General features: G+C 45.3%; 1 long non-coding RNA gene across 2 annotated transcripts; it reads left to right on the forward strand.

The window, feature by feature from the left end:
- The first annotated feature begins 395 nt into the window (after nucleotides 1-395).
- LOC138924957 (uncharacterized) lies at nucleotides 396-8622 on the forward strand. 2 transcript variants are annotated; one of them, XR_011440412.1, is made up of 3 exons: nucleotides 414-560; nucleotides 7162-7522; nucleotides 7639-8622. It is a non-coding gene; the product is annotated as an uncharacterized lncRNA (long non-coding RNA). The 2 variants fall into 2 exon arrangements; XR_011440411.1 differs by having other exon boundaries at nucleotides 396-560; nucleotides 7162-8622.
- The last annotated feature ends 2550 nt before the right edge of the window (nucleotides 8623-11172 follow it).

An 11172-nucleotide genomic window follows, 5' to 3' on the forward strand; every position in this document is an offset into this window, starting at 1 on the left:
TCTTCATCAGGCTGTTGATTTGTATCCTTTAATATCCTTTGTGGTAAATTGATAATCTAGTGAGTAAATAGGTTTCCTGAGGTCTGTGAGCCACTCTAGCAAATTAAATGAACCCAAGGAAGGGGTGGTTGGAACCTCTAATCTGTAGCCAGTTGGTCAGAAGCACAGGTGATACCCTGGGTTTGGGATTGGCATCTGAAGTAGGGGCAGGGCGGTCTTGTAGGACAGAGCCCTCAAACTGGAATCTGACGATATCTCTGGGTAGATAGTGTCACAACTGAGTCAAATTGTAGGACTCCCAGCTGGTGGCCTGAGAACTGCTCAGTGGTGTGTGGAAATTCCCCCACCCCACACATATTGGAATTGGTCCCAGAACTTTTAATGCATTTAGCGTATTTCAGACGGTCGTAGGAGGCAGGCTCCCTGGACCTCTATAAACTGGGTCTCAGCTGACACAGCAGAGCGTAAGCCCAGTGAAGCGGCCGCCTCCCTGCCCCCGGTTTCTTCCTCTTGTGCCTGAGCGCAGCCTCAGTCCGTAGGACAGGCACCATCTCTGTAAGGTGATGTCATTTGTGGCTCAGAGGGTGGGCTATGGAGTCAGAGAGACCTGGATTCAAACCTTGATTTTGATATTCCTACAAGCTTTGGGTAACCCACTCAGTCTCTCTGAGTCAGCTTCTGCATCTGTTTGGGGATAACATTTGTTTCCCAGGATTACTGCTGGCAACCTGTTTACCCTGCTAACCCACATCAAGTTCTCAGTACAAGCCTGGCACATATCGAGTGCTCAGTCAATGTCAGGTATTATTATTACTAATTTTGCTCTATAGAGACTGGGCAAGTCTCGTAGAGAGGGGGATGGCTTAGGAAAGAGAGAGGACAGCATAAAGAAAGGGAAGAGGAGCTTTTTCTCTCTGCACTCTGATTATCCCGCAGCTGCTAAGGAAGAGAATCCAGGCAGCCTCTTTCTGGCTGCAGATTACTTATGGAAAATGGGCCTAAAATGGCTCCGGAGAGGCTTGGCTGTTAAAGGAAGTGCTGAAAGGCTTACTATATATATCCTAGTCCTCAGGCCCTCCATACCCCAGGGAATGCCAGTTTCCGTTCAGTGTTCAGATTTTATGAGTATTTAAAAAACTTTCCTCTGAATATATCTGTAGGACGGTATGCCAAAATGTCTTGTCCAGGGAACAAAGTTATTTATTAATAGATCCAAAGGATGGCTGCACCCTTTGCAAACATCATTTTAGCCTGTGTCTTAATGATCCACCCATTAAAAAAGAAAAATGGCGCTTCCTTTCTTAAGTTTCTTGTGGCTCTGAAAGGTTGATGCTTTCATTTCATTAACAGTGGCTTCCTAGGTCAAACCTTGGAAAAATCTCAAACAAAGGGCACTGATTCATCTATTTCTCATTGCCATAAACCATGGGATTCTGATACCGATTTCCAGTTCTCTGCTCACTGGCATTTCTGTTAGTTAGCTGAATGTCTATTACGTGCCAGGAAGTTTGCTAGGTTGTGAGCACACCAAGATGAACCAGCCAGACAAAGCTCTGGTCCAGTGGGGGATACAGACCCTTATGTAGACTGTCACGATGCAGAGGTATCCATGAAATAATGGGAAAAGAGTGGGTGCTGTCTGATTAACTGGAAGAGGCATTTCCCTGAGAGGAGGCAGAAGGAGGTGTGGGATGGGACTAGATTGCAGGTTGGGTTCTCGGGAAGAAGATGCTGAGACAGGAGGAAGATGCTGAGTTGGAGTTTAGGGTGTGAGGTGTTTAGTAGGATCAACACCTGTAAAAGGAAGGGAACGAGAGAGGGAGGCAGGATTGGGCCACTGAAGAAATCAAACTGAAGTGCAGTCCAAACAGAGCCTCCAAGAACCTGGTGCGGGGCTCTGGAGAGAAGATTGCCTGGCACAGGGTCCCAAGTTGGGCTGACGCTGCTGAACCTGCCCCCTGCCCCCACCTCGCTCAGCCACTGGATGTGGAACTGACAGCCAAATGCTGCCTGCTGATGCAGTCCTTGTAACGGGGCAGCAAGACCTTCCTTGAAGGGGATCTGGGTCACCCCTCAGAGGGAGGCTTCCTGGAATAGGTAACATCTAAACCAGGATTTGGAAGACAAACTGCCAGCGAAAAAGTTGGGTTGGGTGTGGAGTGGGAACTGGTGGAGGGAAATAGCCCGTGTGAAAGCTTGGAGGAAACAGTCAGGTTTGGGAGGGACTGAAAGAGGCAGAGCTCAACTGAGGGGTGGGGGTGCAGCGAGCAGAGAAGAGATTGGAAAAGTAGGAAGGTGCCTTGTGGGCCACATTACTGAGTCTGGGCTTCATGCTAAGAGTTGTGAAGATGCACTTACAGATGAGTGGTAGAATGTCTGCTGTAGCTTCTATATGGGACGGTAGGTTGTGAGGTGAGGAATGGTGGGGCTCAGAGGGATGGAGGCCCTGTTGGCAGAGCGTGGGTCTCCAGAGGATGCCTCCTGAGAATGATGCCTCCCCTCCATGTGGAGCACGGACTGGCCGGGGGCTCCGTTTGAGGGAGGAGAGCCTTAGGATGGCCTGGCAGCTTCCACTTTTGCTCTCTTGGGTGAGGTCCACCTGCTCCACCTTTATCAACTCACGGCCAGTCTTACTTCATCTATATCCTCAGCAATTTCCCCTGCTCATATCACTTGGAAGCAAATCCCAGACATTATGTCCTTTAATCCATAGATATTTCAGAATGTATCCCTAAAAGATAAGAATATTTTTTAAAAAATACAACCACAGTGCTAATGTCACCTAAAGAAACTTCATGGTTTCTTGTGATCAAATAAACAGGCAGCGTTCAAACTTCCATTTGCCTCACAAATGTAATAAATGTTTATTTTGTACAGTTGGTTTAAATCAGGATCTAAGCAAGGTCCCCTCACTGTGACTGGCTGATACATTCTTTAAATCTCTTTTATTCTGGAGGTCCCTTTCCATCACTTCTCCCCTCCGCCCACCAACCACCCCCACTGCTACAATTCATATTTGGAGAAACTGGGTTGTTTGTTGTGTACCATTTCCTCTGAGTCTGGATTTTACTGATTGCATCCCCAAAGTGAGTATTTAACACATTTCTCTGTATTTTCTCTAAGTCACAGATTAATGAGAAAAGTTTTGAATTCCTATAGATGGAATTTCCAGTAGGGCTAGGCTGGCCTGGACTTTTAAGATCTCAAATTCCCAGGGACACTGTGGGATCTGCCCAGCATGCTGTTAGCAGATGGGAAAGAGATTCCACAGGGCAAGGGTGAAGGCAGAGACCCGGGAAAACTAAAGCTACAACATGCTTGTATCCTGTCCAACAAACTAATAACCAGAACAGCTATGAATTCCATAAACATTCTGATATTGATTTCCAACTCAGTTCCAGTTGATTTCTTGAACAGGTCTGTGAATCCTTTCCTCTAGTTCTACCCTATTCCTGCCCCCGCTAGCATGCTCTGGGCAGCCATTGAAACAGAGCCCTTGTTAGTAAATGCTGAAAAGTTTTGCATCTTTTATTGATCATAATTCATTTTATGCAGCAAATAGTATTGGTGTTGCTAAGGAGATTTGCTTCTCTCTGATACCCTTTGCATAAAGCTCCTGATTTCTGCTCATTGCAAGATAATGGCTCCCCCTCAACCTGTAGTCTATTTATGGGATGACTGTTGTTCTTGCTTTTCGTCAGAAAGTGTAATTGTTCTAGACCAGGTATGAGCTTAAAATGGATTCCTTCTTGTGGGGAACATGGCTATGCCTGGGTCCTGCTAGGCATCCTTCCCATCTGTAGCAGCTCAAGGCTGTTGCTGTGTCACCATTCATCTCTCAGCCAATGTGGGCTGGCTGAGTATAATCCTTATGCTGAAATATTTGAAGGACTGCCATGTGGTGAAGAATGTTTACACATTCTGGGCCACTAAGCCTGGGGGCCCAAGCATGGACTAACAGAGAAACAGATTTGGCTATACCCTAAGGAAGAGCTTTCTGATAACTACAGCATCCCATAAAGAGAAGGGGCTCTCTCCATCATAGGAGGTGCTCCCAGGTCAGTCTGGGGCCACCTGTCAGGAATGCCTGCAGAAGGCCTGCACTGGGTGGGGACTGGCCTGTAGGACATACAAGTATGGCCCTGCCCATCTCTAAGGCTCTTGGATTTTACCATGTTGGTCCATGGCTGAAGTCCCATTCCCAGAGGAGTTAACTGGTGCCTGGGCCAATCAGACCCATGACCTTGACCTCATTTATATCTTTCATGTCATTCTCAGATTTGGCCCTCCCTGTCCAAAAGTTTCATTTCCTGGACAGAGGCACAGCATGCTGGGAATTTAGTCTAAGAGAGCACAGTGAAGTAACGGCAATGCACATTAATAATCCAGCCCTTCTTGGCAGTTCACAAAGTGCTTTCATGAACACTAATTCAGTTTATATTCATTATAAACCCGGTGAAGTAGGCTGAGCAAGAATCATTATCCTCAAGTTACAAAGAAGGAAACTCAGATGGAGAGATGAATTGCCCAGTGTCACTCAGGTTGTAATGGGAAGAACCAGGCCCTCTACCTTCTGCAGCAAGTGAAAAGATGGTGTGGGGCATGGATGCTCCCTGAGCATCTGCTAGGGGCTGGCTGCTTTTGGAGGCAGTGAATACAGATGTGAATGGGCTTTTCCCCACCGAGAAATGTTGACAATCAAATAAAATGCTCATGCAATGAGAGGCATATATGTTCCCTTTGGCATCCTTGAATCTTAGAGCCAGAAAATCATCTTGTCCATTCCCTCTCACTCTCCAATATGAAATATACTAAGCTCAATTTTGTGAATGTCTGATTTATGTGGTTCACAGTTGTATATTCTCGAGAACTTATTTCACCATATTTTCCTCTCTTTTTCTAAGATTTATTAAGCATGGTTATGTGCCAAGCATTCTGCTAAACGGTTTAGTTATATTAATATTTAACATTAGTAGAATTTGTCATTGACGATTATAAATATGTCTTAATTTCTGTTAGAAGTTAATATTAATAATAAGAGCCTGAGTAAACAAATGGACAACAGCCAGACCATGTATAAAAATAGAACTCCTGCCCACAGTCTGAAGCAACCAGCCCTGGAAGCCAAACCACAAGCTCTGTAGCAATCAGCCCAAAACAGTCAGAACTTAATTGATAACTGACAGGTTCGCTGATTTTTGCCTCTGTCTCAAACTTAGGACCAATCAGAGAAAGCCAAATATGCCCCCCTAGCCAATCACATAGGATGCCCCTCTTCTAGTTGTCCCTCCTACAGCTTCCCCAGGCCAACAGCCTCCAATGGGGGCACACCTGAGACCTTCCATTTTCTCTACTCTAGAGCTTTCCCACTACACTGCCTGCCATTGAGTTTCTGCCAAACTCAACTGATGGTGCCTGACTCCCTTATTACAGCAAGCTCTGAATAAATATGGCCTCTGCTTGTTCCAGTTTGGCTGGTCTTCGTGTATTTCCACAATAGCTACCATGAGATATATACTAAGGTCATTTCTATTTTATATAAAACTGAGGCATGAGGCCACACAGTCAATATATACCCACTCGGGTATTTAAATTCAGATTCTAAAGCCCATGCTCTGAACCCCTTTATCTCGTAACCTCCAGGACTTCTGCTCAGCCTGGCCCTGGCCCTCCACTTCCTCCTGGTCGTTGCATGGACTCGTCTGCCTCACTTTCTTCTTTAAGCCTCTGGCCTCCTGCTCTGCTCCTCACGTTCTTCCCCGCCAAGACCAGGTGGAGACTGTTGAGTCTCAGTGTACCCCAGTCTCTCCTCTTTGTTGATGCCCTTGCTGATTATGCCAATCATGGGGAAACAGGGTGCAATAATAATCGTGATGAACACTCATACGGCACTTACTATATAGAGCCAGTCATTGTTGCATGTGTTCTGAGTGTAACACAGTTAATCCTCACACTACCTCTATGTGGTAAAGGCACTAATATCCCCATTTTACAGATAAGGAAATGGAGGTACAGAGGAATTAAGTAACTTTTGTAACATCCCAATGCTAGTAGGCGGCAGAGCTGGGATTCAAACCCAGGTGGTCTGAATCCAGGGCTTAATCACACTTTATACTCTATGTTAGATATTAGAGGGAGCAAACACAGGGAAGTTACAAAGATGCCAGAATCTCACCAACTCTTACATCCAGTAGAAGTTGCCTCCTTCTTGCATAAAGCCCTCTGCCCCCAGAACAAATCCCATCTAGTCATCTTCATGGTTGAGGGCCTTCATCTTGGGAAGCCACTTCCTTGGGCCTCATCTCCACAAAAGAAACATCTCTTGAGGTATTTCCTCACCTAGCCAGCGCCCAGGAGGGAAGGAAACACTAGAGAGTTCTCAGTCACCCCCAGCCCCTCTGAGCTTCAACTGACCAGGAAGGCAAAGAGAGAGGTGTCTGTACTGAACTCCCCTGGCCAACAAGCAAGAGGGTGAGGGGGCCTGTGGGGGCAGCAGTCGGAGATAAGGTACTGCCCTAGTTGGTGGGATGGTCATCTCTCCATTGGTCATCACTGCATTTCATCTGGTTTTCCTGCCTAAGGTTTATTACAGGGGAGTTGCCGGGGAGGGGGGGGAGCAGGGAGGCAGGCTCTCTAGAGAGTTGTGGGACTCTGGGTAAGACTGGTTGGGTTGTAGTCTAGGGCACTGGCTTCTCCTTCCACCCCCGACCCTGAGAAGGAAGAAGCTCAGCTTTGGAGGCCTGTGGGCAGGTGGGGAAGGTGGCACTAAAGCAGAGAAGGAGGGAAGAATTGTAAAGGGTGTGTGGGATGGTGTGGGGCATGAATGGAAGAGATGAGGCTATAAGTGGGTTTGAGTGGCATCTTAGATGTCTTTGTGGCCATTTTAGCATAGGAAGGAGTTTGTCCTCTATCCACAGGCAATGGGATATCACTGGATATCTTAAAGTGAAGGAAGAATTTCACTCATTCATACATTCATTCATTCAAGGAATATTGAGCCCCTGACCTGTGCTGGAGGCATACCTGGCCAGGTGTGCTGGAGAGGCAGCAGGGAGCAAGAATGGTCAGTTTTCTGCCCTCCTGGAGCTTAAAGTCTAGTGTAGGACAGCTTTTTTAAGAAAATTATTTTACTTGTTTTTCTTTTTTCTTTTTTTTTTTTAGGAAAGATTAGCTCTGAGCTAACACCTGCCGCCAATCCTCCTCTTTTGTGCTGAGGAAGACTGGCCCTGAACTGACATCTGTGCCCATCTTCCTCTACTTTTTACGTGGGATGCCTGCCACAGCAGGCTTGCCAAGCGGTCCGTAGGTCTGCACCCGGGATCCAAACTGGCGAACCCAAACCCCAGGCCTACAAAGCAGAACATCCGAACTTAACCTCTGTGCCACTGGGCCAGCCTCAGGACAGCTTTTAAACAAATAAACCCACAAAGAAATGTAAAACTCCAACTGTGAAGGGGGCTGGGAAAGACGGGGAGTTTCAGGGATGCTTCTCCCAGGAAGTGATAACTATGGGAGATAAAGGGTAAGTAGGAAGCCACTAGGCAAGGCCAAGGGGAGGAGCCTTTTAAGGGAGGGAGAGGAAAGCATACTCAAACTGTTAAAATTTGGAAAACAATATTGAATTTATTTCTTCTTCAGGCAAGGGAGAACTAAAAGCATAAACACAGACTGTCTCCGAAGAAACAATGAAGCAGGATTGACAGAGGATTCGGGGGAAGTGTGGTGTTTAGATTAAATTTAAATAAAGCAGTATCTTGATTGCTTCAAAGTGAAGTGGGCTTTGAGAGACTGATCAACATCAGGTCTAGGCTAAGAAAATGACTTTGGAGTCCTGTTTCCTGGGAAAGGCAGAGTTAAGATAAATGTCGAATATCATATTTATTTGTTGGCAGTGAAACCCTACCTATGGCCCTCTAACAGTGAGCTTATAGGCATTGTGGGTACCTGATCAGATAAAAGATTGATGGGTGCTATGATCTAAATGTTTGTGTCCTCCCCAAATTCATGTGTTGAAATCTAATGCCCTATGTGATTCCATTGGATGGTGGGGCCCTAGAAGGTGGTATTAGAAATTGGTGGTATTAGGTGATGAGCGCAGTGCCCTCATGAGTGAGATTAGTGCCCTTAATAGCTTCTTTGCCCCTTCTACCTCGTGGAAACAAAAAGTGGGTCCTCACTAGACACTGAATCTACTAGCACCTTGCTCTTGGACTTCCCAGCTTCCAGAAATGTGAGAAATAAATTTCTGTTGTTTATAAGTCACCCAGGCATGGTAGTTTGTTATAACAGTCCACATGGACTAAAAAAGTAGGAGACCTAAACTGTGGACTTTTAATATCAGAAATCCATAGAGCTCAGACTCTTCAGGCAAGAGTAGAGTGTTCTATTCTCAAAGGCCATGGAGTACAAGTGAGCATGTTGTATTTAAGGAATAAAAGAAAGCAAGGATGGCTGGAGCTCAGGGGAAAAGGTTGTGTAGGGGAAAGCGAGACTGAAGAGGCAAACAGGACTCTGGGCCATGGGCACACTGCAGGTCATGTGGAGAATTTTAGAGCCATGTCTTTCAAATTTGCCTGACAGTAAAAACATCACTGGGTGCTTATTTAATAAACAGATTGCTAAGAATGTCTCCTGAAAATTCTACTTCAATAGACCTGTATTGGGCCTGGAAACCATTTTAAACGATTTCCCAGGTGATCTTTTATCTTCTGGAGAGTTTGGGAAACTCGGGAAGAGCCACTGATTTTATTTTTAAGTTGTTGGAGGGGGTGACAGAATCAGATCTGCAATTCAGAAAAAAATAAAAATTGATTTGGAAAAGGAACCAAAGAATCCATGGAAATTTGTTGAAAGACTATTGTGACAGTCCAGGTGACAGACTGTAGACATTTGCTCCAGAGTAGTAGTGATGGAGTCGGGGAGAAAACTTGGTGATAGATGGACATGAGACTGGCAGAAGAGGACTGTGTTGGAGATGACAGTTGAGTCTGATTTGTGCAGCTGCACAATTGGCGGGGGCATTGGCTAAGACAAGAAACCCTGCAAAAAGATAAAGGAGCATGAGGTCATTTTGAACAGGTTCAGTTTGAGATACCTTTGAAATATTTAAGTGAAGACATCAAGGAAGCAATTGAATGAATGCATATAGGGGTTATAGGAGATATGTGGGCTGGAGATACAAGTATGCTGGTCATTTGTTTCTAAGTAGGGATTAAACCTATAAGTATGCTTGAGATTTTTGAGGGAGAGAGCACATGGGGTAAGTATTGAAGAGGGCTTAGGCTGAAGCCTTGAGGTACTCCATTGGAAGAACTGAATGGGGAAGATGAGCCTTCAGCGGAGACAGAGAAGGAAAAATCAAAATGGTGGAAGGAAAACCAGAAGAGACTGGTGTTCTAAGAGCCAAGATTAGATCTGTGTTTTAGAAGGATCCCTGTGTCCATTACATGATGGATGCTTAGAGTCAGGAGATGAGTCAAGTGTGCTTCATATATATATACACATACTATATATAGTAGTATATACTATATATATATATATATATACATAGTAAATAAGTGGCCTGAGTCTGTGTGAGCGCTTCTGGCTGACTGTTTTACTGATGTACGTGAGGCCTGCTGCCTGCAGTAATAAGAGACTCCCAGCAATCAAACTACTGTTTAGTGAATCTCTCAAAAGAATTCTTGATCTTGTGTTTCTCCTTCTTTTTTGCTTTCAAATGCAATTTTACTACACTGAACCCATTAAAAAAATGTTATAGCTAGGGAAAATTAGGACTAGAGAGTAACTCAGGCTCCTTTTGCTTTAAACCTTTTCTTCTTCACCCACGTAAAACAGCAGCAGTTATGCATTTACAGGTCTTCCCAGTTTTCAAACTACGTTTGAAATCTCCATGTGCTGAAGATGAAACAGTTAAACTGAAGAATGGGGACAAATCTGCATTTTATTGAAAGGGAACAATTTTTTTTTAGTTCCAGCTGCTGCGTTTAAGGAGAACATTTGATGCCCAGGGAGGAAACAGGCTCCTGAGAAATGGGGCAGCACCCAGAAGTTCAGAAACTTCTCCAGCTGTAGCTGCAGCAGACACCTTTGGTGGGGGTATTTGTGAGAATTTTAGGAGGCTGTTTTCAGAAGCATTATTCATTCATTCAATAAATATTTATGGAGCACCTATTTCGATGCAAGCATTGGGCAAGGCACTGGTATGATTAAAGGCACCTCCAACATTCCCTTTTTAATGCATGACTCCGTGCAGTTGGAAACAGGCACTGAAAGAGCCAGAGCAGGGGGCCAGCCCTGTGGCTGAGTGGTTAAGTTCGAGTGCTCCACTGCAGGTAGCCCAGTGTTTCGTCGGTTCAAATCCTGGGCGTGGACATGGCACCGCTCATTGAGCCACGCTGAGGTGGTGTCCCACATGCCACAACTAGAAGGAACCACAACTGAAATATACAACTATGTAGTGGGGGGCTGTGGGGAGAAAAAGGAAAAAGTAAAATCTTTAAAAAAAAAAAAAAGAGCCAGAGCAATTAAAGTTTGTGCAGCTGAAAGAAGCACCATCAGAGCTAAGCCAGCAAATCTTTGAGCGATCCTAAGACTTAAAAGTTTGTCTGGAGCAGATCCACCGGGACTCGAGGAGGTCCTCTGTGCTCTGGACTGATATGGACCAGTGGGATCTGGACTGGTGAGGGTGACCCAGAAACAGGACAATGGAAGGAGAGCATGCAGACTTGGATGTGCACGACCCTAGCCACTTGCCTCACCAATCGTTGTGAGTCATAGGGAAGGCTTGTCCCCAAGGCTTAGTATTCAGCATGTTGCTTGTATACTGTGTGCTAATGGTTGTGTATTCCAATACTGATGGGTGATGTTGACCCTGCTAAGAACCATGCAAACACTATCACTTTTAATGCTCACAGCAGCCCTATGAAGTGGTTACTATTATTATTCCCTTTTTAGAGAACAGGAAACTGCGGTAAGTCTCTTGCCTAAGGAGATGTGATAGTTGAGCTGATACTCGGCCCAGACCTCCCTGACTACCAGCCCGTGCTTTGATCCGCCATGTGATTGTCAACTCAGATTTAATAAACCAGGCCACACTGACTCCATAATGTGTGTTCATTTCTGCCCCACTAATCATTTTGCAGTTCTGATGATATCCTGAGTTAAAAGAGC

Source organism: Equus caballus, chromosome 7, assembly GCF_041296265.1.
Source record: "Equus caballus isolate H_3958 breed thoroughbred chromosome 7, TB-T2T, whole genome shotgun sequence".
Classification (NCBI taxonomy): Eukaryota; Metazoa; Chordata; class Mammalia; order Perissodactyla; family Equidae; genus Equus; species Equus caballus.